The 23,575-nt window shown below is 41.5% G+C and overlaps 1 long non-coding RNA gene across 1 annotated transcript; it reads left to right on the forward strand.

Annotated features, from left to right (window-relative positions):
- Positions 1-22,871, forward strand: LOC124501039 (uncharacterized). Its single transcript, XR_006959689.1, has 3 exons — positions 1-149; positions 19,921-20,063; positions 22,723-22,871. It is a non-coding gene; the product is annotated as an uncharacterized LOC124501039 (long non-coding RNA).
- Positions 22,872-23,575: the final 704 nt, after the last annotated feature.

The raw sequence follows: 23,575 nt of genomic DNA on the forward strand, positions 1-23,575 counted from the left end.
AGGACTGCGAGCTGATGTCCTTGAAGGTGCCTCACCAAACTGATGGTTCCTAGACCTAAATAAAAAGAGAATAGAGAAATGGACGACCCATCCAGCACCGTGGCAAATTCAGATGGCCCCAAAAGAGTGGAGAGGAGTATGAGAAAAGGGTATGTTGGTAAATATGACAAGTTTCACCCTGGGGTCTCTCTCAGATAAGGAGACAGCCATCTGGGTCCACTCTTATTTAGCTGGGATACACAGAATAGGACAACTTGGAGGAAGGGAGAAGTTGGAGGCAGCTAGCATACACACACCAGGAAACAAAACCAAGGCACAAGGTCATTAATTAAATAGTGGAAGCAGGGCCTGGTACACATTCTGAGGTCTTAGGTGGTATGCATCAAGTGAGGCGGCTGGTTATACCTGGCCAGGTTCAAGGAGAAATGTTCATGCAGTTCACCAAAGTAAACTCTTAAACAGAAGTTCTTAACCTATTTTGGTCACTGCCTCCTTGGAGATTATGTTCAAAGCTCAGGGTCCTTTTCCCAGAGAATATGTGTAGGACAAACAAAATTTTGTGGAGTTTTCTTGGAGTACTTGGACCCATTGGAGCTCCAAAAGGTGGCAAAAGAGGTTAAAGTGATAACAGGGATTAAATCAACTGTGCTATTTGGTTCTCTTCCATTTCCCCCCTCCTCTTTCTTTCTTTACAACAGGCAGTAGGAGCACCTGGGTGCCTGAGTCTGTTAAGTGTCTGACTTTGACTCAGGTCATGATCTCATGGGCTGTGGGTTCAAGCCCCACAGCAGGCTCTGTGCTAACAGCTAGGAGCCTGGAGCCTGCTTCCGATTCTATGTCTCCCTCTCTCTCTGCCCCTCCCCCACTCACACTTTGTCTCTCTCACTCTCAAAGATAGATAAACATTAAAAAAAAGTTAAAAGAAAACAGGCAGTAAACATCTGAAGATGTTTTGAATGTTTCTAAGGAAACAAGCACACCATTTGTTTCCTTTCTTTTTTGTGATGTCTATTATTATTTATAAATTATTAAAAAAATGTTTATGTTCATTTATTTTTGAGAGAAAGAGAACCAGAGTGCAAGCACAGAGTGAAGGAGACAGAGGATCTGAAGCAGGCTCCATGCTGTCAGTGCAGAGCCCGATGAGGGGCTTGAGCCCGCAAACTGTGAGATCATGACCTGAGCTAAAGTCGAACACTTAAACAACTGAGCCACACAGGCGCCCCTGTGAAGTCTAAATGTTAGTCCAAAAGCCACAAGGTTGTGTACTACACTGGTTGAGGAGCTTTTAGGATGCTTCCTGCCTGGGAGCATAAAATGAGATTTTATTATGCTCAAACTGTGGTGAGACCATTGAAAGTGCCACCAAGAAGCAAATCCCTAGGGGAGAGATGAACAACTTTGCATTTTCGGTTAGAACGGAAATATAAATTCCGTTTACTGAAGAACATATTTTTAATCAAGGATGAAATTTTTTAAAGTAATAATGTTTTTAAATAACAATCATTTTCCTTGACCCCTTTCTCCTGGCTCAACAAAGATGGTCTGTGAGTGAGTGGTCTACAGAGGCCAGAGGTCAGACCTGTCCTGTTAACGTCTAGAGAAAATCAATACTTTTTTATTCTTATTCATCACAGGGTGCAAATCACCGTGCTTTACATAGCAAAATGTATATAGGTAAAGATTAACGATGACATTTAATAAAAAAGATTGCTTTAAGCAGTAGGTCGCTGTGTTAGTTTGCTTGAGCTTCAATAACAAAATACAGTTGACTGTGAATCACTATTTATTTTCTCACTGTTCTGAAGATTACAAGTCCCAGATGAAGGTCTGGCAGGCTCGGTTCCTGGTGGGAGCTCTCTTCCTGGCTTGTACACGGCTGCTTTCTCACAGTGTCCTCCCTGTTGCAGAGAGAGAGAGAGAGAGAGAGAGAGAGAATTCTGATCTCTTCCTCTTCTTCTTTTTTTTTTATGTTTATTTTTTTTGAGAGGAAGAGAGAGAGTACAAGCAGGGGAGAGGCAGAGAGAGAGGGAGACAGAGAATCCCAGGCAGGCTCCACGCCACCAGCATGGAGCCAGACTCTGCCTCCAGCTCATGAACTGTGAGATCACGACCTGAGCCGAAATCCAGAGTTGATCACCCAACCAACTGAGCCGCCTGGGCGCCCCTCTTCTTCTTCTTATAAGGACTCTAATCCCATCATTGGTACCCTGTCCTCATGACCTCATCTAAACCTAATTACCTCCCAAAGTCCTGCCCTCTAAGTACCATCATATTGGGGGGTAGGGCTTCGGCCTGTGAATTTGGGAGAACACAATTCAATTCATAGCAGTATCATTTTTGCTTGATTGAATATAGCTTTTGGGTTAGGGTATCCTGGAAAGTCATGTTGGAGATCTGTTAAGGTCCTTTCTCTGCCTCAACGGTACAAAGCCCCCAAACGTTTTAGAACTGCAGGTTTACGTATTATTTAAGGTTCACGGAAAACCAGTAAATGTTCTGTGACTTCATGGAGGCCAAACCTCATATAACCATCCTAAAACTCAGTTGATTATAAAGATTAAACATAGATTATAATCTTTGACAAAGACAGTTTGGCCGGAAAACATTTAAGCAATCTTAATCCTAATTCTTTTTTTTTTTTTTACGTTTTTTTTTTGTTTTTTTGTTTTTGAGACAGAGAGAGACAGAGCATGAATGGGGGAGGGGCAGAGAGAGAGGGAGACACAGAATTGGAAGCAGGCTCCAGGCTCTGAGCCATCAGCCCAGAGCCCGACGCGGGGCTCGAACTCACAGACCGTGAGATCGTGACCTGAGCCGAAGTCGGACGCTTAACTGACTGAGCCACCCAGGCGCCCCCTTAATCCTAATTCTTAAAACCCTTTCGAAAACTCTGTCTTGAGATGAAGATTTCCATCTTTCTTTAGATCCCTGCTGTCCAATAGAAATATAATGCAAGCCTTACATAGAATTTAAAGTTTTCTATTAGCTATATTAAAAATACTAAAACAGGTTAAATTCATTGTAATATATTTTCTTTAACCCAGTGCATTAAAAATAATACCATTTTGACATGTAATCAATATAAACATTAATGAGATATTTTACGTTCTTTTTTTGGTACAAAATTTTGAAAACGGTGTGTATATTATACTTGAAGGGCAGATCAATTCAAATTAGCCAAATTTCAAGTGCTCAATAGCCACATGTGGCTAGTGGCTACCTCACTGGACAGCTCTGATTTAGAGGAACTATGATTTGAACCATGCTATTTATATCCATACAGATGATTGCAACATTGTTTGTTTTATTAATAACTTTCAAAAAAGGAGATAAGCAGGATGGTATTATTGGATTTAAAACTTTATAAATCTTTGCTTGGAGTGTCTGGAATTGAAAATCCTGTCCTAGGTAGATTCTAGAATCTTTCAGGAAGCTTTAATAAAGATAAATATTGACTTTTCAGTTTAATGACAATTCCCCATCAGAAAGGTCATGGAAAGAATGGGCAACCCTGCTTTGGTCCTAATTTATCAATTTGTTTTTGGCCTAACTCATAGTTCCTCTTTCATTTATTTTATGGGTTTTAGTTATTACATTTTATTTTATTCTTTTACTTACTTACTTACTTACTTATTTAATTATTTATTTATTTATTTATTTAGTGCTTTATTTTTGAGAGAGAGAGAGAGACAGAGAGACAGAGAGACAGAGAATCCAATGCAGGCTCCAGACTCTGAGCTGTCAGCACCGAGCCCGATGTGGGGCTTGAACTCGTGAACCGCGAGATCATGACCTGAAGTCAGACGCTTAACCGCCTGAGCCATCCAGGCACCCCTAGTTATTGTATTTTAAAGGAAAGGAAGAAGTATCTCTAAGAGATTACTTAAGTGAAAATGAGATCTTAGAACACTCCACAAATACTACCTTATATTTTTATAGGACTTCTCTTATAGGAGTGCAAAGATATTTATACATTGTCTAATTCTCTGAATTGCTATATGAGGTTGGTAGATACTACTATTCCAATTTTGCAAATGAGGAAAATCCTAAGACTAATTTTTAGTGCAACTTGGGGATGGTATACTGGTTTTCTGACAATCTTGAATGTGATGCATTAACCTTGCTACATTTCTGTCATTTCTTTAAAATAAATATTTAATGTTCTTTTTTTTTGAGATCTAACTTACATGCAGTAAAGAATATAAGTCTGAAGCATACACTTCAATCAGTTTCTTTTATTTTGATATACATCCATGTAAATCCCCTGCCCCAGATTAAGATACAGAACATTTCCGGCCCACCAGCATGCTCCCTGTGGTCCCTCCCAGCAGATAACCCCCACCCCCCGGGAAACCACAGTTCCAAAACCACAGCTCAATTTGTACCTGTTCTTGAACTTCATATAGATGGAATCGTAGTGTATGCTACCTTGGGTCAGGTTTCTTTTGGTCAACTTTACATTTGCGTGATTCATTCATACTGGGTATAGTGGCAGTTCTGTCTTCCATTGCCGTGTATAAACCTACCAGAATATTTTTTTACCCATTCTGTTAATGGATATTCTTGTACATTTTTTTTTCTTTTTTTAACTGAAGGATATTGACGTGCAGTGTTCCATCAGTTTCCGGTGTACAGTATGATGATTTAACAATTCTGTACATTACTCAGTGTGCGTCAAGATAAGTGGGCTCTTAATCCCTTTTATCTGTTTCATCTTTTCCCCGACCCATCCCTCCTCTGGCAGCCACCAATTTGTTCCGTTTTTAAGATTCTGTTCTTTTATTTGTCGCTTTTCCCCCCTCTGTTTTGTTTTAAAATAGTTTTTTTTAAGTGTACTTATTTTGGGAGAGAGAGGTGGGGTGCAGAGAGAGAGAGAGGGAGAGAGAGAATCCCAAGCAGGCTCCACGCTGTCAGCACAGAGCCTGACGTGGAGCTTAATCCCATGACCTGTGAGATCATGACTTGAGTCTAAATCAAGAGTCCATGCTTAACCGGCTGAGCCACCCAGGTGCCCCTGTTTGTTTTGTTTTTTAAATTCCATATATGAGTGAAATTATATGCTATTTGTCTTTCTCTGACTGACTTATTTCACTTAGCATTATACCATCTAGATCCATCTATGTTATTGTAAATGGCAAGATCTCAATTTTTTATGGCCGAGTAATATTCCATTGTATGTCTATACCACATCTTCTTTATCCTTTCGTCTGTGGATGGACACCTGGGTTGCCTCTGTATCTTGGCAGTCGTAAATGCTGCAATGAGCATAGGGGTGCATATGTCCTTTCAAATTATTACTTTCATTTTCTTTGGGTGAATACCCAATAGTGGAATTACTGGATTATATGGTAATTCTATTTTTAATGTTCTGAGGAACCTCCATGCCATTTTCCACACTGCACCAATTTACATTCCCACCAATGGTTCATGAGGGTTCCTTTTTTTCCACATCCTTGCCAACACTTGTCTTTCTTTCTTTCTTTCTTTCTTTCTTTCTTTCTTTCTTTCTTTCTTTCTTTTTCTTCTTCTTCTTCTTCTTCTTCTTCTTCTTCTTCTTCTTCTTCTCCTTCTTCTTCTTCTTCTTTGAGAGAGAGAGAGAGAGAGAGAGAGAGAATCTCAAGCAGACTCCATGTTCAGCATGAACCTGATGCGAGGCTCTGTCCCACAACCCTGGGATCATAACTGGAGCCAAAATCAAGAGTTGGGTGCTCAACCCACTGAGCCACCCAAGCGTCCCACTTCTGTTTTTGATTCTGACCATTCTGACCGGTGTTAAGTGATATCATGTTGTGGTTTTGATTTGCATTTCCCTGATGGTGAGTGATGATGAGCATCTTTTCATGTGTCTGTTGGCCATCTGGATGACTTGTTTGGAAAAATGTCTCTTCAGTTCCTGTGCCCATTTTTAACTTGGATTATTACTATTATTATTATTTGGTGTTGAGTTGTATAAATTCTTCATGTATTTTGGATATTAACCCCTTATTAGATATATCATTTGCAGATATTTTCTCCCATTCAGTATGTTGCTGACTGTTTGATAGATGGTTTCCTTTGCTGTGCAAAAACCTTTTATTTTAGTATAGTACCAATAATTTAATTTTGCTTTTGTTTTCCTTGCCTGGGGAGATCTATCTAGAAAAACATTGCTAAGGCCAATGCCAAAAAGATTACTGCCTATGTTTTCTTCTAGGAGTCTCTGGTCTCAGGTCTCACATTTAGGTCTTTATTCCATTTTGAATTTATTTTGCATATGGTGCAAGAAAGTGGTCCAGTTTCAATCTTTTGTATGTAGCTGTCCGGTTTTCCCAACACCATTTTGTGCAGAGACTGTCTTTTCCTTGTTATATATTCTTCCTTCTTTGTCATAGATTAATTGACCATAAAAGCATGGGTTTGTTTCTGGGCTCTCTGTTCTGTTCTCTTGATCTATGTGTCTGTTTTTATGCCAGTACCTTACAGTTTTGATTATGACAGCTTTGTAGTATTTCTTAAAATCTGGGATTGTGATAACCCAGCTTTGTCCTTAAGATTGCTTTGGCCATTTGAAATCTTTTGTGGTTCCACACAAGTTTTAGTATTATTTGTTCTAATTCTGTGAAAAATGCTATTGGTATTTTGATAGGGATTGCATTGAATCTGTAGATTGCTTTGGGTAACATGGGCATTTGAACTATATTAATTCTTCCCATCCATGAGCATGGACTATCTTTCCATTTGTTTGTGTCATCTGTAGTTTCTTTCATCAGTGTTTTGTAGTTTTCAAAATACAAATCTTTCCTCATTTTTCCTTCATTAAGTTTGTCCCTAGGTATTTTATTCTGTTTGATATAATTATAAATGGAATTATTTTCTTAATTTCTCTTTCTGCTACTTTGTTATTAGTGTATAGAAACAGAACAGATTTTTGTATATCGGTTTTGTATCCTGCAACTATGGAATTTATTTATTGTTTTGAATAGTTTTTTGGTGGAGTCTTTAGGGTTTTATATGTACAGTATAACGTCATCTGCAAATAGTGCTGTTTAACTTCTTCTTTACCAATTCCGATGTCTTTTTATTTCTTTTTCTTGTTTAATTGCTGTGGTTAGGATTTCCAGTACTATGTCGAATAAAAGTGAAGGGAATGGACATTCTTGTCTTGTTCTTTATCTTAAAGGTTTTAATGTTGAGTATGATGTTAGCTGTGAGTTTTTCAAATACGGCCTCAGCATAATGATTCAACGTTCCCTTGAAATCCACTTTTTTGAGCATTTTCATCATAAATGGATGTTGAATTTTGTCAAATTGCTTTTTCCACATCCATAATGATGATCATATGATTTTTGTCCTTCATTTTTTAAAATGTAGAATGTCAGGTTGATTGACTTACACGTACTTAACCATCCTTGCATCCCCAGAATAAATTCCACTTGAACATGGTGAATGATCCTCTTAAAGTATTGTTGAATGTAGTTTGGTAATATTTTGTTGAAGATTTTTGCATCTATGTTCATCAGGGATATTGGCCTATAGTTTTCTTTTTTCTAGTGTCTTTGGATTTGGGTATCAGGGTAATGCTGGCCTTTTATTTTTTTTTAATTTTTTTTTTAAATTTTTTTTTTTCAAAGTTTATTTTACTTTTGGGACAGAGAGAGACAGAGCATGAACGGGGGAGGGGCAGAGAGAGAGGGAGACACAGAATCGGAAACAGGCTCCAGGCTCTGAGCCATCAGCCCAGAGCCTGATGCGGGGCTCGAACTCACGGACCGCGAGATCGTGACCTGGCTGAAGTCGGACGCTTAACCGACTGCGCCACCCAGGCGCCCCAAATGCTGGCCTTTTAGAATGTATTTGGAAGCTTTCCTTCCCCTTCTATTTTTTAGAATAGTTTGAAGAGCATAGGAATTCAGTCTTCTTTAAATTTATCTGTGAAAACAGCTGGTCCTGGACTTTTGTTTCTTGAGAGTTTTGTGGTTACCAGTTCAATTTCATTACTAGTAATTGAGCTATTCAGATTTTTCTATTTCTCCCTTATTCAGTTTTGGAAGATCTTACATCTCTATGTCGCTCGTGTTTTCATTCTCAATGGTCTTAACATCCTTCATTTTTAATGAAGCTAATTTCATAAAACTTTATGTCATGTTTAGATATTATTTTCTATCTGTATAAACTTTTTTTAAACTTGAATTTGTCAGTATATTAATTTCCTGAGGCTGCTGTAAGACATTACAACAAACTTGGTGACTTAACACAGTAGAATTTGGTCTCTCTGGAGGCCAGGAGTTGGGCATCAGTAATTCTGGGCATTGTCAAGGTGTCATCAGGGCTGTGTTCCCTACAGAGTCTCTAGAGGAGAATCTGTTCATTGCCGCTTTCTGTGCCTTTCCTCTTCCAGCTTCTGGAGGCTACTTGCATTCGTTGACTTGTGGCCACATCATTCCCATCTCTGCCTTTGGCTTCACAACCTTTTTTCCTCTGTGTGTGTGAAGTCTCTCTCTACCTCTCTTTTCTAAGGACGCTTATGATGGCATTTAGGGGCCATCCTGATTTTCCAGGATAACTCCCTATCTCCCCTTAATGTAATCATATCTGCAAAGATCCCTTTTTCATATAAGGGTATGTTCACAGGCCTCAAGGGTTTGGACACGGATCTTTTGGAGATCCACCATTCAGTCTCACAGTCAAACTGACTCCAGTGTAACGAAACCCCAAGGTAAGATAGTGACATTATAGGCAAAGTTCTGGCTGGGAGCTGGAAGACTTGAGTGTGACCGCTTGTGCAAAATTTTACTGTCTCTGGGCCTCAGTTTCTTTACCTATGAGAATAATAACATATGCCTTTTCAACTCTACAGAGTTGTCTAGTTGTGGAATTCTGCATGTAAAAGGGTTTTGAGCTATTAAGATTTAGGGTCGTGTAGTATTAATCCGTGTCATACCAGAGGAGACGTGATTCCGTGTCTGGCCCTTGAAATTGCAGTTCTCATATCTGCATCCTCAGAGGTGTCCGGGCTGTGGGCGGAGTTAACCTGGATTCTCTCCCCAAGTTGGAGACAGTGTAGTATCAGAGTTTGGAGTGTATCCTCTGGTTTCAGACTTGCTGCGTTGGAAGCCCAGCCTGATCGCTTCCCCGTGGTACAATCTGGAGCTCTTTGGGGTCTGAAATAATAGAGTACTGTCCCAGCGCTCTATCCAGGCACAATTGAACCTAAAGAATTGTTAAGTAGTGGAAGGAGGTTAGCTACTTAAAGGAGCAAAGGCGTGTAAGGGATCCACAAGGTGCACCCACCACATCTTGGCTGAGGAGAGGGGACAATAAAGGAACTGAGGACCCGGCCGGGAGTCAGTCCTCTCTAGAGAAGCCGCGGGGACCTCGGGAACATGCAGCCCGCTGGTGGGAAAGGACTTTCCAGACGGTAGCGCCATTCTGCAGAAGCAGCTATCTGTGAGGACGGTGTGGCCCCGGGGTACAGCTGCGGACTCGCCCAAAGCTGGCTTCTGGTTTCCCTCGCTGCCTAACAAACACGGAGGGCCAGGGCCTGTCAGGGAGGACCATCCTGGGGCTGCTGCCTAACATTCGGCCAGTCCCAGCTCACAAAGCCGGGCAAAGGAGGGTGGGTCTGGAGCTGAGAAACCAAACATTGATAACCGGCAGTTATTTACTCCCTGACACTGTGTGTTCTTCACCTGGGAGCTGGGGGGGAATCGTTGTGCCCCCCACATAGAATTATTGTAGAAAGTAATGAATTCATGCAGGCGAGCGTTCAGACGAGCGGCTGGCACAGCCTCGGTCAGTTGTTCCTCCTGGATCTTATTTCTCAGGTCCGAGTCATGAGCTGACACGGAGGGACAAAGACGACGCGGCCCCTGGCCTCACAGGGCCTCCCCTTTAGTTTGAGGCTGGTCAGATTTGAGATACTTCCTAGTTTATATTTTAAGGAATAACACTGTCTCAAAGCCTACCTCCCAGAATTTTAAAAACTTCTTCCCATAGTAGAACAATTTTTTTTTTTTTTTTTTTTTTTTTTTTTTTTTTTTTTTTTTTGCTGGAGCTTTTTCAGCAGGGACATATGCGTGCTATTTTTCTGACTCTGTGAATGAAGAAATCGGTGCCAAATCAGCGACTTCCTTGATCCGATACTTAACTGGCTGCTGTGGGTCAGGCAGTGTCCTAGGCACTGGGGATATAGATGCAAACAAGGCACAACCAAAGGTTTCTGTCCGCGTGGAGCTTAGATTGCTAGGTGGGGGCTGGAGGCGACAGGCAGTAAGCAAACTAAATAAAACTACGGCCCAAGTGGTAAACACTCTGGTGAAAATTAAAACCGGGAACAGGGACCAACTCGATTCTTCTTCTCGAGTCTCACTCCTCGAGAGGAATTGTGTGCGTCTGTGGTTTGGTGCCAGTCCCTGGTCCATTCTTCGGTTCCGTATCATTGGTAGAAACTAGAAACCCGAGGAGCCCAGGAAAGCCTGTGCCGGGACAGTTTGGGGTTAAATGTGAGTTGGGTTCTTTGTGCCAATCTTCTCTCCGTACCGAAGACAGGCGCCCTTCTTCGGTCCATTCAGGCTCGTCGTACCGAGTTTCACAAACACTCTGTGGGCAACGAAGCCCTCTCCCTCAGTTCTCTCTTACCTGCCAGGCTGGTGGTGATGATGTCTGGTGAGTTGCTGAACCCCGTCTTTTTCACTTTATGTCTGAATGGCAACATCTCCTTAAATCTGAGTAAGCCCTCTGTGTTAAGTTCTTTTTTTTAGAAAATTTTAACACATTTTTAAAAAGTTTATTTACTTATTTTGAGAGAGAAAGCACGAGTAGGGGAGGGGCAGACAGGGAGGGAGAGAGAGGCCAAGGCAGCATAGAGCCCGCTGCGGGGCTCGAACTCACCAGCTGTGAGATCATGACCTGAGCCAAAATCGAGTCGGACGCTTAACCGACAGAGCCACCCAGGCGCCGCTCTGTGTTAAATCCTTAAAAAAAAAATCTTTTCTCTTTTGAATATTCATGGGAATGGCTGCTCTCCAACCTATGAATTGAAAGTAAAAGTTTTGGACTAATCTCTTCCATTTAATTCCCCCGCCGCAGAGACTTCAGAAACAGGTCTGAAAATTATAGGAACCACAAATTTAAAAAGTGTTAGTTTGATATGTCTGAAATTAATGCTTTAATTTATTCACCACAGAATGTCTTCACACATCGCTGTTTTGTGTAATTTATACCATATACTGTCTACTCAAGTTAATGTGTGAAGCATGGTTAAATTACGCCTAAAAAGGAATATGAAAACTATCTACAATATGGTGACGGGAAAAGGGCCTAAGTAGGAGCAATGGGGCAAAATTTAAATAAGACAAATTGAAATAGAAGCTTCAGAAAAACTGTCAGGTGTCTTAAGATGTGCCTAACTAGAACACGCTCCTCGGAAAAGACTTTAAAACATCCAGAGAAGTCTACTGGGAAAGGGGCAGACAAAGTTCTCGAAAATATTTCTATAGGGAACACGTAACTGTACATATGGCCTAAAAAATGGACTAGATAACCTAATAGGCTTTTGCGTGTCTCGTACCTTCAGCTTTCAGTGTTTGGTTAATCTTGTCAAAGTAGGTTTGGGATAAAGATCAAATGAACAATTGTAGAGAAGAGGGAGATGTATTTTTTCAATATTATTTCATTTGTTCTTTTCACCAAAGTGTATGGCATGCTGACAGGACTGTCATCCATTTTCTTATGGCTAATTTAAGGCTGGTAAAGGGTGCCAGGCCCATAGCTCGGGAGGCCGCCATTTGCCCTACACTCCCCTGACCTTGTGCTCAGCCTCATTCTCTGAGGGAGAGAACCAGAAAGGCAGGATGCTCTCTCTGTGATGTGGTGTTGTTTTGTTTTTGAGGTTAATAATACAATACTAATGAGCATTTTTGAATGTTAGCAATTTGGAGATTGCATTCGTTAATTCCCTGAAACTCCTCCTTATGTGCAAAGCCCTTCTGGGTTTTAGGCTCCGTAGAAAATCAAGATCTCTGGGAGACTGCTCCTGCCTTTAGTGAGAGTACAGTTTGGTAAGCTGCTAAAATGAGAAACAGCTGCTGTCTTTTTCATTTTTTAATGTTTATTTGTCTTTGAGAGAGAGAGAAAGAGAGAGAGAGAGAGAGAGAGAGAGCACGAGCAGGGGAGGGGCAGAGAGAGAGGGAGGTACGGAATCTGAAGCAGGCTCTAGGCTCCGAGCTGTCAGTGCAGAACCGGACGTGGGGCTTGAACTCATGAACCACGAGATCATGACCTGAGCCGGAGTCAGAAGCATAACCTACTGAGCCACCCAGGCTCCTCAAAAGAGCTGCTGTCTTTACATGGGCCATCACTTCTAAAACAGTGAATGCTCAATGGGAAATGGAATTCAGACAGGTGAGTGATGAGGGGCTGGGGAGAAGGGGTGTGCAGGAAGAGATCACCAGGTTGAGTGGGAATAAGTTTATTTCCCCCTGTGATTATTTAATGGCCTTGTTTTTGCTCTCCCATTAATCAAGGTTCTCCAGAGAAACAGAATCGATGGGAGATAGATATAGATATAGATATAGATATAGATATAGATATAGATATAGATATAGATAGATAAAGAGATTCCTTTAGGGAATTGGCTCACATGATTGCAGGTGGTAAGGAGTCCCAAAGTCTGATTCTGCAAGCTTGACACCCAGGAAGGCCAGTGGTGTAGTTCAGTCCGAGTCTGAAGGCTGGAGAACCAGATGGGCTAATGGTGTCCATCTCAGTCCAAGGGCAGGAGGGCACTGATGTCCCAGCTCAGGCAGGCAGGGAGGAAGCAAAAGGGGAGAATTCCTCCTTCCTCTGCCTTTTTGTTTTCTTTGGACCTTGAATGGTTAATGCTCACCCACATTGGGGAGGGTGATCTGCTTTACTGGGGCCACCAACTCACCTGCTAATCTCGTTGCAAACACCCTCACAGATGCACCCAGAAATAACATTTACTTTGAGCTCCCCATGTCCCAGTCAGGTTGACACATAAAATTAACCATCACAACTCTTAAGTCGTATTTCAGCGTAAGTTTTCAGTCGTGAATAGTATAAGTTTTAGACTTCCTTAGAGGAGACACCTGTTGCTGTCTAAGCCTTCACTTGAGCCTCATCCTGTTTCACACACTGAAGGGCTTCTCTCTCCTTGTTACCCTGCTCTGTTCTCCCGGAAGCTCTGCTGTCACATGGGCTGAATCTCCTTGACCCCATCCCCCATGAGTCCCCCACTGTACAGGCACAGGAAGAGGTTCTGTACTCCCCACCTCCTGGGCTGCTGCTGTCTTGAACAAGCACAGACCCAGTCCAGCCTGATGGGGCCAACCAAGGGTCTTTCATTGCCTCTGCAGAATCCTGGATTGTTAAAACTTTGTTAAGAATGCTTGCGTGAGGGGTGCCTAGGTGGCTCAGTTGGTTAAGTATCTGACTCTTGGTTTTGGCTCAGGTCATGATCTCATGGTTTGTAAGTTTGAGCCCTGTGTGGGTCTCTGCACTAACAGTGTGGAATCAGGGTGCCTGGGTGGCTCAGTCGGTTGAGCGTCTGACTTGGGCTCAGGTCACGATCTCACAGTTTGTGAGTTCGAGCCCCATGTCGGGCTCTGTGCTGACAGCTCAGAGCCTGGAGCCTGCTTCGGATTCTGTGTCTCCCTCTGTCTCTGCCCCTTCCCTGCTCATGCTCTGTCTCTCTCTGTCTCTCAAAAATGAATAAACATTAAAAAAAATTTATAACAGTACGGAATCTGCTTGGGATTCTCTCTTTCTCTGTCTCTCTGCCTCTCCCTCCCTCTTGCTCTCTCTCAAATAAATAAATAAATAAATAAATACACAAACATTTTAAAACATTGTGTAAAAAAAAAGAAGAATGCTTGAATGAGATCTGTCTTTTGGGGGAAATGTAGTTTTTAAAAAAGCAAAGCAAGACAAGTAAAATTGGATGTCAGCTATAAAACTTAAGTGATCTGGTACATCTTCTGGTTTCATAATTTGATTGTTAGTAATTAATAATCCATGTAAATACATTATACAACTCTAGTAATTTTTACTAATTTCATTGAAGTCATTGATAATGACATTTTAAATTAGATGTAAATCTATGTATACAATTCTATTAATTTTTACTAATTTGATTGAAGTTGTTTTTAATTACCTTTTAAATAAGATGTAAATATATTCCATGTTTGCTTTGAAAGTAATGACCCACCCCCATGCTGCAATAGTTTCAGTCTCTGAAGAATTAGTCTGAGACTCCTTTTCCTTTTCTTAAGAGGATGAGCAGGACTGAAGGTAGGCACGTGAGAATAAGCCAGTTTAGACAGTGTTTATCACTGAAAGTCTTCACTTTTCGACTCGGTCTACATTAGCGTTTTGCAAGACAAAAACATCATGAGCTTTTGAGCACTTTGGTTGACGCCTACCCTTCACCCCTCAGTTCTCCAGGTCAGCATGGTTCTCTTTTACCATAGTGTCTTTGATCTATTTGTCTTCTCAGTTTGGTAATGCAGATTTCTTTCAGATTTTTAAACAAAAATGTTCCCGCAAGCAATTTGCCTTGAAATTCCCATCTCCCTTCCAGAAACGGAGAAAAGGCTGTGCACTCCTCTGTGCAAGCTGAGCTGACAAATAAATTGTTACCTGGCTACAGCGTCGTGTACGCTGTGAGGACAAGCTGACTTGGTTTCTATGTCTAGTACATCAACAAAACATTTCCAGCTACTTAAGCATCTTACTACTCCAGATTGCCTCTGCCTGATCCTGCTGTTTTCAGAGACTGCCTTTCTTCCTACCCCCCCCCCCCCACCTTTTTTAATATTCTGATGTTTTAGGTACATTTTTAGTGGGCAATTCAAGAGAAAGTGTATACCTAAGAATTCTCATTTTTAAGCCTAAGATAATCACTTGTGGTTGATATTCTCCTCACTGATTGTCCTAAATTAGGGTTACCAGATCTCCAGAGAAAAGTCAAACAGGACCACCCAGTTAAATTTGAACTTCACATAAAGAATGAATACTTTTTTTTTCAAGTGTAAGTATACCCCATACAATATCTGGGACATATTTATACTAAGTAATTATTTGTTCTTTATGTGAAATTCAGACTTAATTCAGTGTACCGTATTAAAATTTTTTTTAACTTATTTTTGAGAGAGAGAGAGACAGAGACAGTGTGAGTAGGGGAGGGGCAGAGAAAGGGAGACACAGAATCTGAAACAGGCTCCAGGCTCTGAGCTGTCAGTACAGAGCCTGACATGGGGCTCAGACTCACAAACCGTGAGATCATGACCCGAGCCGAAATCGGATGCTTAACCGACTGAGCCACCCAGGTGCCCCCGGTGTACTGTATTTTATTTGGCCACCTTATCATACATGGGAATTTCTGCTTTGCAGTTTCTCTACCCTCCAATCCCCAGTGTTTCTTCTGGGGTTCAGAGTCCAAAGAGAGGGAGAGGGAGTAGGGATATAGGAATGGATCCTTGACTTTCATTATCAGGTCTTTGGCAGTTTCTGGGGCTTTCAACTCCCTTTTAAACCTAGAAAAGTGGTACTTAGGTATCAGGTAAAAGGGGAGGGACCCCAGGAATAATGTAGCTCCAGGGATGAGGTAGCTTCTTATGACACTGTTTACGCATCCATTTAAATCAATACCAAGTTGGGGCGCCTGGGTGGCGCAGTCGGTTAAGCGTCCGACTTCAGCCAGGTCACGATCTCGCGGTCCGTGAGTTCGAGCCCCGCGTCAGGCTCTGGGCTGATGGCTCAGAGCCTGGAGCCTGTTTCCGATTCTGCGTCTCCCTCTCTCTCTGCCCCTCCCCCGTTCATGCTCTGTCTCTCTCTGTCCCAAAAATAAATAAACGTTGAAAAAAAAATTTAAAATCAATACCAAGTTATCCAGACCCCAGCGGGCCTGCAGCAGTATATACCAGTGAATATGTGGTCCTTGAACTGTTCATCTAGAGTCTATAGTCAGGTCATGTTGTACTTTATGCTGTCCTGACAGTTTATCTGGTTGAGATCACTCATCACACGACTGCTATTTAGTGAAATGGAATTCTGCTTGTAAGACATTGGTATGACAAGGAAAAAATTCATATTTCAGGATTCACAGCCCCTTCTCCCCTTCCTCACCTTGAAAAAGAGAGTTTTCTTTTTACCTGTGCTGTGTCCCTGGTCCTAGGATTGCACAGGACCAGGTTAATGCATGAGAGAGGGAATCAAATGCAGCCAAGGCCAGTTCATTTGATCTCAGGAAGCAGTACGGTGAGAAAAGAACAGATAGAGAAGATAAGAGTGGTAGGCAGAAAAAGAACAGAGGGGTATGTGTGTGGAAGGGGTCATAGGGGAAAGAGCGAAAAGGGGGGATTTTAGATGGAAAGGAGGTCTGGAGGCAGTGTTCCTGCCCGGCTCTGTGAGATACCAGAGAGGAGAAAGAAAAGATTTTCAGGAAGCTGTGCTGTGTGTTGTAGGATTCGTCACCCTCTTGGCATTTTTTGAGAGACCGTGGTTAATATTATATTTATCTAATGACTCTTACTTTCTCAGAGATTTCCTCTGGATGGGAATTACCCTGAAATACACCTACATGCAACCTAGCTTACGCGATTTACACAACATGAGGCAGAAGGAAAAAGCAGGGCAGTAAGGATCCATTAAATTCCAATCAGATACCTATTTTGGCAGCAAAACTGTAAAACTAGTACCTCACTTATTTCATCATTACAACATTCCCCGGGTAGAGCTAAAACGGGTATTCCCAATAGGAACACTAAAGCATAAATTGACATTGTCTGTTCATGTCTTTATGACGTTATGGATTTTCTCTCTACCTTCCTCCCTTTCCCTCACATAGTTACATACACGTGTGACATGACATACATGTGACATAGGATCGTAAGATAAATATACTTTATTTTTGTCATGCAAGGTAGAAGTTACATTCCAAATTAATGTTTTTTTTTTTCCTCCCAAAGTTGTTGATACGGATGCTACAGTCTTTGCATCTGTGCGTCATTGTCTCAGATTGCATTACATTTGAACATTGCATTGTTCAAAACCATTGGGATCTCCTGTAGTGGCATAACCTTCAGAGTTTTGTCAAGTTACTTCGAATATCTTCAGTGATGGAAAATCTTCATCCTTAACGATGTATTTGACTTCTGGAAACAGCCAAGGATTATTTGGAACATGACTTGATGGATAAAACATGTAATGATAATAGATAACACTTCTGGATAAAAACAAGATAGGAAAATTGATGACGCTTTTCATATAGCTCATAAACTGAAAATAATTATAAAAAATAAGGTATTCTAAGTTATTTTTGAGCAATGGATTGTGTTGAATAAAAGAGTAGTCTACTGAAAAACTATCTCAAAATAATCATTTGTTTGCAACTGTGTTACTTTATTTGTTCATTCATCTATTCATTCAACATTAATTCAGTAGACACGCCATGAGGACCTACCCTATCTTAAATGGTACCTCCGAAAAGAAAACTTTGTTCTTGTCCTCAAAGAACTTCTATTTCTATAGAGAAAAAGATATACAAGCATGATTTTAGTATGCAGATCTTATCTGAAACCTTTGATGGGTTTTAGAATTCAGAATATTTCACATTTTTACAAAGTAAATAGGGTAAGAGGCCAGTCACTATAGCTGTAGAACATTACCCAAAATTTTGTGCCTTAAAACAACAAAAACGTTTGTCTTTCTCATGAATCTACATTTAGATTCATGGCTTGGCATGAATCAAGCCTTGGCATTCAAGGCTTGGCATCAGCTGATCTTTGCTCCATTCAGCCAACAGTGGGGGGCACTTGAGTGCTGAGGACAGGCGTCAACTACCTCCTCATGTCTGATAGTTGATGCTGGTTGGTGGTTAATAATGGCTGGTGGTTGAGACCTTGGCTGGGGTTGTGGGCTAGAACAGTTTCGGGTGGCTTCACTGTGGCTGAGCTTCCTCACAACATGGTGACTGAGTTCAAAGGGCAAGCATTTTGGGGGAGAAGGGAAAATAGGCAGAAGCCATATCACCTTTGATGCCCTAGCCTTGGAAGTCAAGCCATGTCACTTCCACCACTTTTATTCATAAAAGCACTCCCATTTTCAAGGGGGAGTTTTACTTGATAAGTAGTAAAAGTTCTAGAATAACTTCTGGGATGAGAAATGCTGCAGTAGCCATTTTTGGAATGGTGCATATACTCTAGGTGTGTATACCCTGTGTTCCAGACCATTATCAGTGCTGTCTGAGGCTTCACTGTGCGATGAAACCCATGAATAGTTCTGCAACAAAATGAATGAATATTAAAGTGGACTAAACTGAGATTATTTAAAAATTTTTTTCAATGTTTATTTATTTTTGAGAGACAGAGAGTGACAGAGTGTGAGTAGGGAAGGGGCAGAGAGAGAGGGAGACACAGAATTCACAGCAGGCTCCAGGCTCTGAGCTGTCAGCACAGAGCCTGACGTGGGGCTCAAACCCACGAACCGTGAGATCATGACCTGGGCTGAAGTCGGACGCCCAACTGACTGAGCCACCCAGGCACCCCTAAATTGAGATTATAAATATAAATAGTTCAATTCAGGTTCTGTCACCAAATGGGTTTCCAAAAAATATTTCCCTTTTAAGAGATTTCTGGATTTTAGACTTTCTAGTAAGTGGTTTTTGAGTTGTAATATAATTTGTGCTGATGGAGGAGATAGGCATTTACAACACATGTCGAAGAAGAGACTGTAGGAGAACTAGAGGAGTAAGAGATCTTTACAGAACAGGTAACTGAAAGTGGATTCTTTAGGAAGGGTGTTCCAAATCAAAGAAATGCCAACAGAATGGACATCTGAGTGTGGAAAAAAGCAAGATTTAAAAATAGCTAGAATATATACATGAGAGAGTTTTAGGGGCCAGATCAGCAAGAGTCTTGGATGCCATATTACGGAATTTGGATTTTAGCCTGTAGAGACAATATGAAACCAATTAGGGATTGTAAGCAGGAGAGGTACGTGATCATATTTGTCCTTCAGAACAATTATTTTGGTGACAAATAGTAGGTTGAGGGGTATGAGGATCTCGTTCACTCAGGACGCTCTTCAGTAGGCAGCTAGAATTTATGATTGCCTGAAATGAGAGCAAGGAAGAGGGGTGCCTGGGTGGCTCAGTAGGTTAAGCATCCAACTCTTCTTTTTTCTTTTTGGTTTAAATTTATTCTGAGAGAGAGAGACAGAGAGAGCACATGTGTGCAGGGGAGGGGCAGAGAGAGAGGAGAGAGAGAATTCCAAGCAGGCACTATGCTATCAGTGTAGAGCCCAACACAGGGTTTCATCCCACAACTGTGAGATCATGACCTGAGCCAAGATCAAGAGTCAGAGGCTTAACTGACTGAGCCACCCAGGCGCCCCAAGCATCTGACTCTTGATTTCGGCTCAGGTCATGTAATCACAGTTGTGAGACCCTCTTAAGCCCTGCTTAAGATTCTCTCTCTCCCTCTGTCTCTGTCCCTCTCCAGCTCTCTCTCTCTCTCTCAAAAGGAAAAAAAAAAACTTTAAAAAAAGGAGCAAGGGAGAACTGTTGAATTTAGCCGCCATTTCCTTTTGTGCTAGGATCAGAGTTAATCAAGAAAACTGTGATGTGGAGAAGGAGAGGCGTTGTCAGATTGACTCTTTTCTAATTAATTTTTTATCCAAGTAGTGTATATATCTTCTTTACGATGTAAAATAGTACAAGGCATAGAATAAAAACCAATGTGCACGGTACCACATCTCATTACCTCCAGTCTTACTCCTTAAAGGCTACCACTTTCCCCCCTTTAAATGGTTTCTTCTGGGATTTACTTCTATGTTCTAAATAAGGTACTGTGCCTGTGGAAAGTAACAAAATAAACCAATTGAAAATGACTTAAATAATACCACTGATTCTCACAACAGGAAGTCCAGACTGGACAGGCTTCGGACACCATGTTTGCTTCCATCTCAGTTGGCTTCTTCTCATCATGATCACGAGATCAATGCTTCTATTACAACAGTCACATGAAAAAAAATCCAATGTAAGAAGAGGCATTATTCTTCTGGTGAGTCTTTGTGTGTGTGTGTGTGTGTGTGTGTGTGTGTGTGGTCTTGTTTTCGTTTTTGTTTATCAGCAAATAAATTTTTTTCCAGAAGCTCCAAAGCTCTCTGCCCCTCCCGTGCTTTTGGATAATTTGGGTCATATGCCCCGGGTTGGATTATCTTTGGTCGGCTTGGCATTACCACCACCCCTTCTATGGTCTCCTTTGCTTTGGAGAGAAGCCAGGCGCTACATTCCTCTTTATTGTATGGTTCCAGCCTAGAGCGTATTCATGAGAGGCATCCTTGAGACAAAATGATGGAGAGATCATTATTCTTCAGTCAGTTGCAGCCAGAATTGTGAACAGGTGTGATACTCCTAGAGACATTTTTTTTGGGGGGGGGTGGGGATAAGCCACCAATTCCCTGTATTAAAGTCATTTATAGCTAGACTGCAAAGAGGAACTTCTGTTTTCTGGACTGATATGTGACCCTTCCTAAGCATAGCACTGATGCAAGGGAAATGAATTACAGCACTGACATAAGACAAATCAGGATTTAGATATGATTTCAGTATGGAGCACAATGGTAATATGGAGGAAATTTGACTTCTAGTAATGGCAGGGTAGCTTGGTCAGGATAATCTTCCTACAGGCGAGCATGATAGAGTCTGGATGGGAATTTTAAAAACCAACTATCTGAAGACATTCAGCAGGAACTAAAAGCAGGTGGATATTGGAGAGGAGTCTGCCCTTAAAATATGGGAACTACACAAATGTGATTTTTGGCTTTGCAGTTTATGTTCAGAGTTGTTCACCAATCCATTAGGTGGCTCAGAATGAAGTTGTATTACTGAATAATTCAGCTGAATTACTGAATACTAGTGGCAGAGTATAGAATTCAGGACTGGAAGAGCAGCTGGGCAGCTAGAAGGGGAATCCTAGAAAAGAGGAGGTCATGGAGGTGGTACACCCCAAATTTGCATATAAACTCTTCTCAAATTCATGTCCAGCCACTGAAATATGCATCAGTGGGAGAGACCACATAGAGTACAGAGAAAAAGTGACCATTAGGAGCGGGAAGAATTGAGCACAGATTTCAGCTTACACCCAAAACAGAGGAGACAGACCTAGGAGTTTGAGTCTAGCCAATTTAATTCCTTACTAGAAGAAAAATCACACTCTTCTGAGCAATATAACAGAATCACAAATGTCTACAATGTATAATTCTTAATGTCTAGTATACAGTAAAATTGCCCAAATGTACAAAGAGATAGGAAAATATGACCCATATGCAAGAAGAAGGAAAAAACAATCAGAGAAAACCAAACCTTCGGTGGTCCTTAGTAGACAGAAACTTTAAAGCAGCTATTATAGATATGCTCAAAGACTTATAGGAAAACGTAGTCTTAATGAATGAACAGATGGAGAAACAGCAGCAAAATAGAAGGAATGAAAAGCTCCCATTTTACTCTATTTAGGCTGCTGTAACAAAAACACCGTAGACTGAGTGGCTTCAGTAAACATTGATTTCTCACAGTTTTGGAAGTCTGGGAAGTCCAAGATCAAGGCACCAACAGATGTGGTCTCTGGTGACGTTCTGCTAACTGGTTCCTAGGTGGCCATCTTCTCACTGTGTACTCTCATGGCAGAAGGAATAAGGGCACTCTCCGGGGCCTCTTTTACAAGAGGGGCACTAATGGGGGCACTAATCCCATTCACAGAGACTCCACCTCATGACCTCGTTACCTCCCAGAGGCACCACCTCCTAACACCGTCACATTTGGGGTTAAGTTTTCAACATGTGAGTGGGGGGAGAGACACAAACATTCAGTCTACAGCCGACTCAAATGAAAATTCTAGGTGGAAAATAACGGCAACCAAAATGAAACATTTACCAGCTTTCCTTAATGGCATATTGGAGATTGCACAAGAGTCCATGAATTTGAAAGCAGGTAAATGGGAATTATCCAAATTCAAGAAAAGGGAGAAAAGAAGAAATGCGAGTAGATTCTTAGAGAGCCTTAGTTTCTGATATATAAGCAATCTGATACATGTGATTTGGAATACTAGAAGGAACCAAGAGAATAGGGAAGAAAAAATTTGGAAGAAAAAATTTGGAAGAAATAATGGCTGAAAACTTACCGATTTAGTAAAAACACTAATGGGTCTAAGGTGCGTGAACCGCAAGCAGAATAAATACAAAACCAACCAAACAAAAACCAACAAATAACATTAGGCACACGACAGACTGTTGGAATCCAAAGATAAAGAGACAAAAGCCTGGAGGAAAAAAAAAAAGCCTGTGTATCACTTGGAGAGAAACAATAAGACAAATGATGGCAGACTTCTCATCAGAAGCAGCACACCCAGATCACATAAGTGGAAGGATCGCCCCAGTTGAGAGGAGTGTCGTCAGCGGAGTACCTTCAGTTTTCAGCCCCTTTCAAGACTGCCTCAACTGTAGAGCACTGACTCACTTAAGATCTTGCTTTTTCCTGGGAAACCTATAGCCAGCAATTGATCGATCAGTGTCCAAGCTGACCATCTTGGCCCAGTGCAAGACAAATCTGAAGGGCCATTCTTGCTCTAGCTCCCCCGGGGCATCGGTCGAGGCTGTCAGAGGATGTGCATCACAGCTCAGTTTTTCCTTCTGACTACTCTCGCTTCCTTCTCCTTCCTACAGGTTTTGATACCCAGGGGACTCCTTAGGAAGCATTCTGCTGGCTAAATTTCAGCTCAGAGCCTACCTCCTCGGAAACCCAACCCATGACAACAACTGAATAATACCTTTAAGTGCCGAAATAAGTAGAACTGTCAACCCAGCATTCTATATGCCGCAAAATTGTCTTTCAAGAATGAAGAAAAATAAAGATATTTTCAGGCGGACGAACACTAAGAATGTGTATGTTGTGCTATAAGAACGACTGAAGAAATTCTTCCAGTGGGAGATGAATCACACCAGACAATAACCTGGACGCAAGGGCAAGAATGCAAAGCACGGGAAGTAGTAAATATTTGGATGAATATAAGGGAAGGTACACAGTTTCTTCCCTTTTTTTTTTTTTAGATTTTATTTTATTTTTTTTTTAATTTTTTTTTCAACGTTTATTTATTTTTGGGACAGAGAGAGACAGAGCATGAACGGGGGAGGGGCAGAGAGAGAGGGAGACACAGAATCGGAAACAGGCTCCAGGCTCCGAGCCATCAGCCCAGAGCCTGACGCGGGGCTCGAACTCACGGACCGCGAGATCGTGACCTGGTTGAAGTCGGACGCTTAACCGACTGCGCCACCCAGGCGCCCCTAGATTTTATTTTTAAGTAATCTCTATACCCAAAGTGGGGCTCGAACACAAAACCCTGAGATCAAGAGCCGCGTGCTCCACCAACTGAGCCAGCCATACACGTACACATTTTCTTAATTTCTTGAAAAAATCACGTGATTGTACAATACAACCTATAACACTGTATTGGGTTTGTAACATAAATAGATGTAATAGATATGGCAAAAATCTCCCAAAGTTGGGAGAAGGGTAAAT

The sequence above is a fragment of the Lynx rufus genome, unplaced genomic scaffold (assembly GCF_022079265.1).
Source record: "Lynx rufus isolate CCGP_SWC_20201006 ecotype Redwood Valley unplaced genomic scaffold, mLynRuf1.p SCAF_7, whole genome shotgun sequence".
Classification (NCBI taxonomy): Eukaryota; Metazoa; Chordata; class Mammalia; order Carnivora; family Felidae; genus Lynx; species Lynx rufus.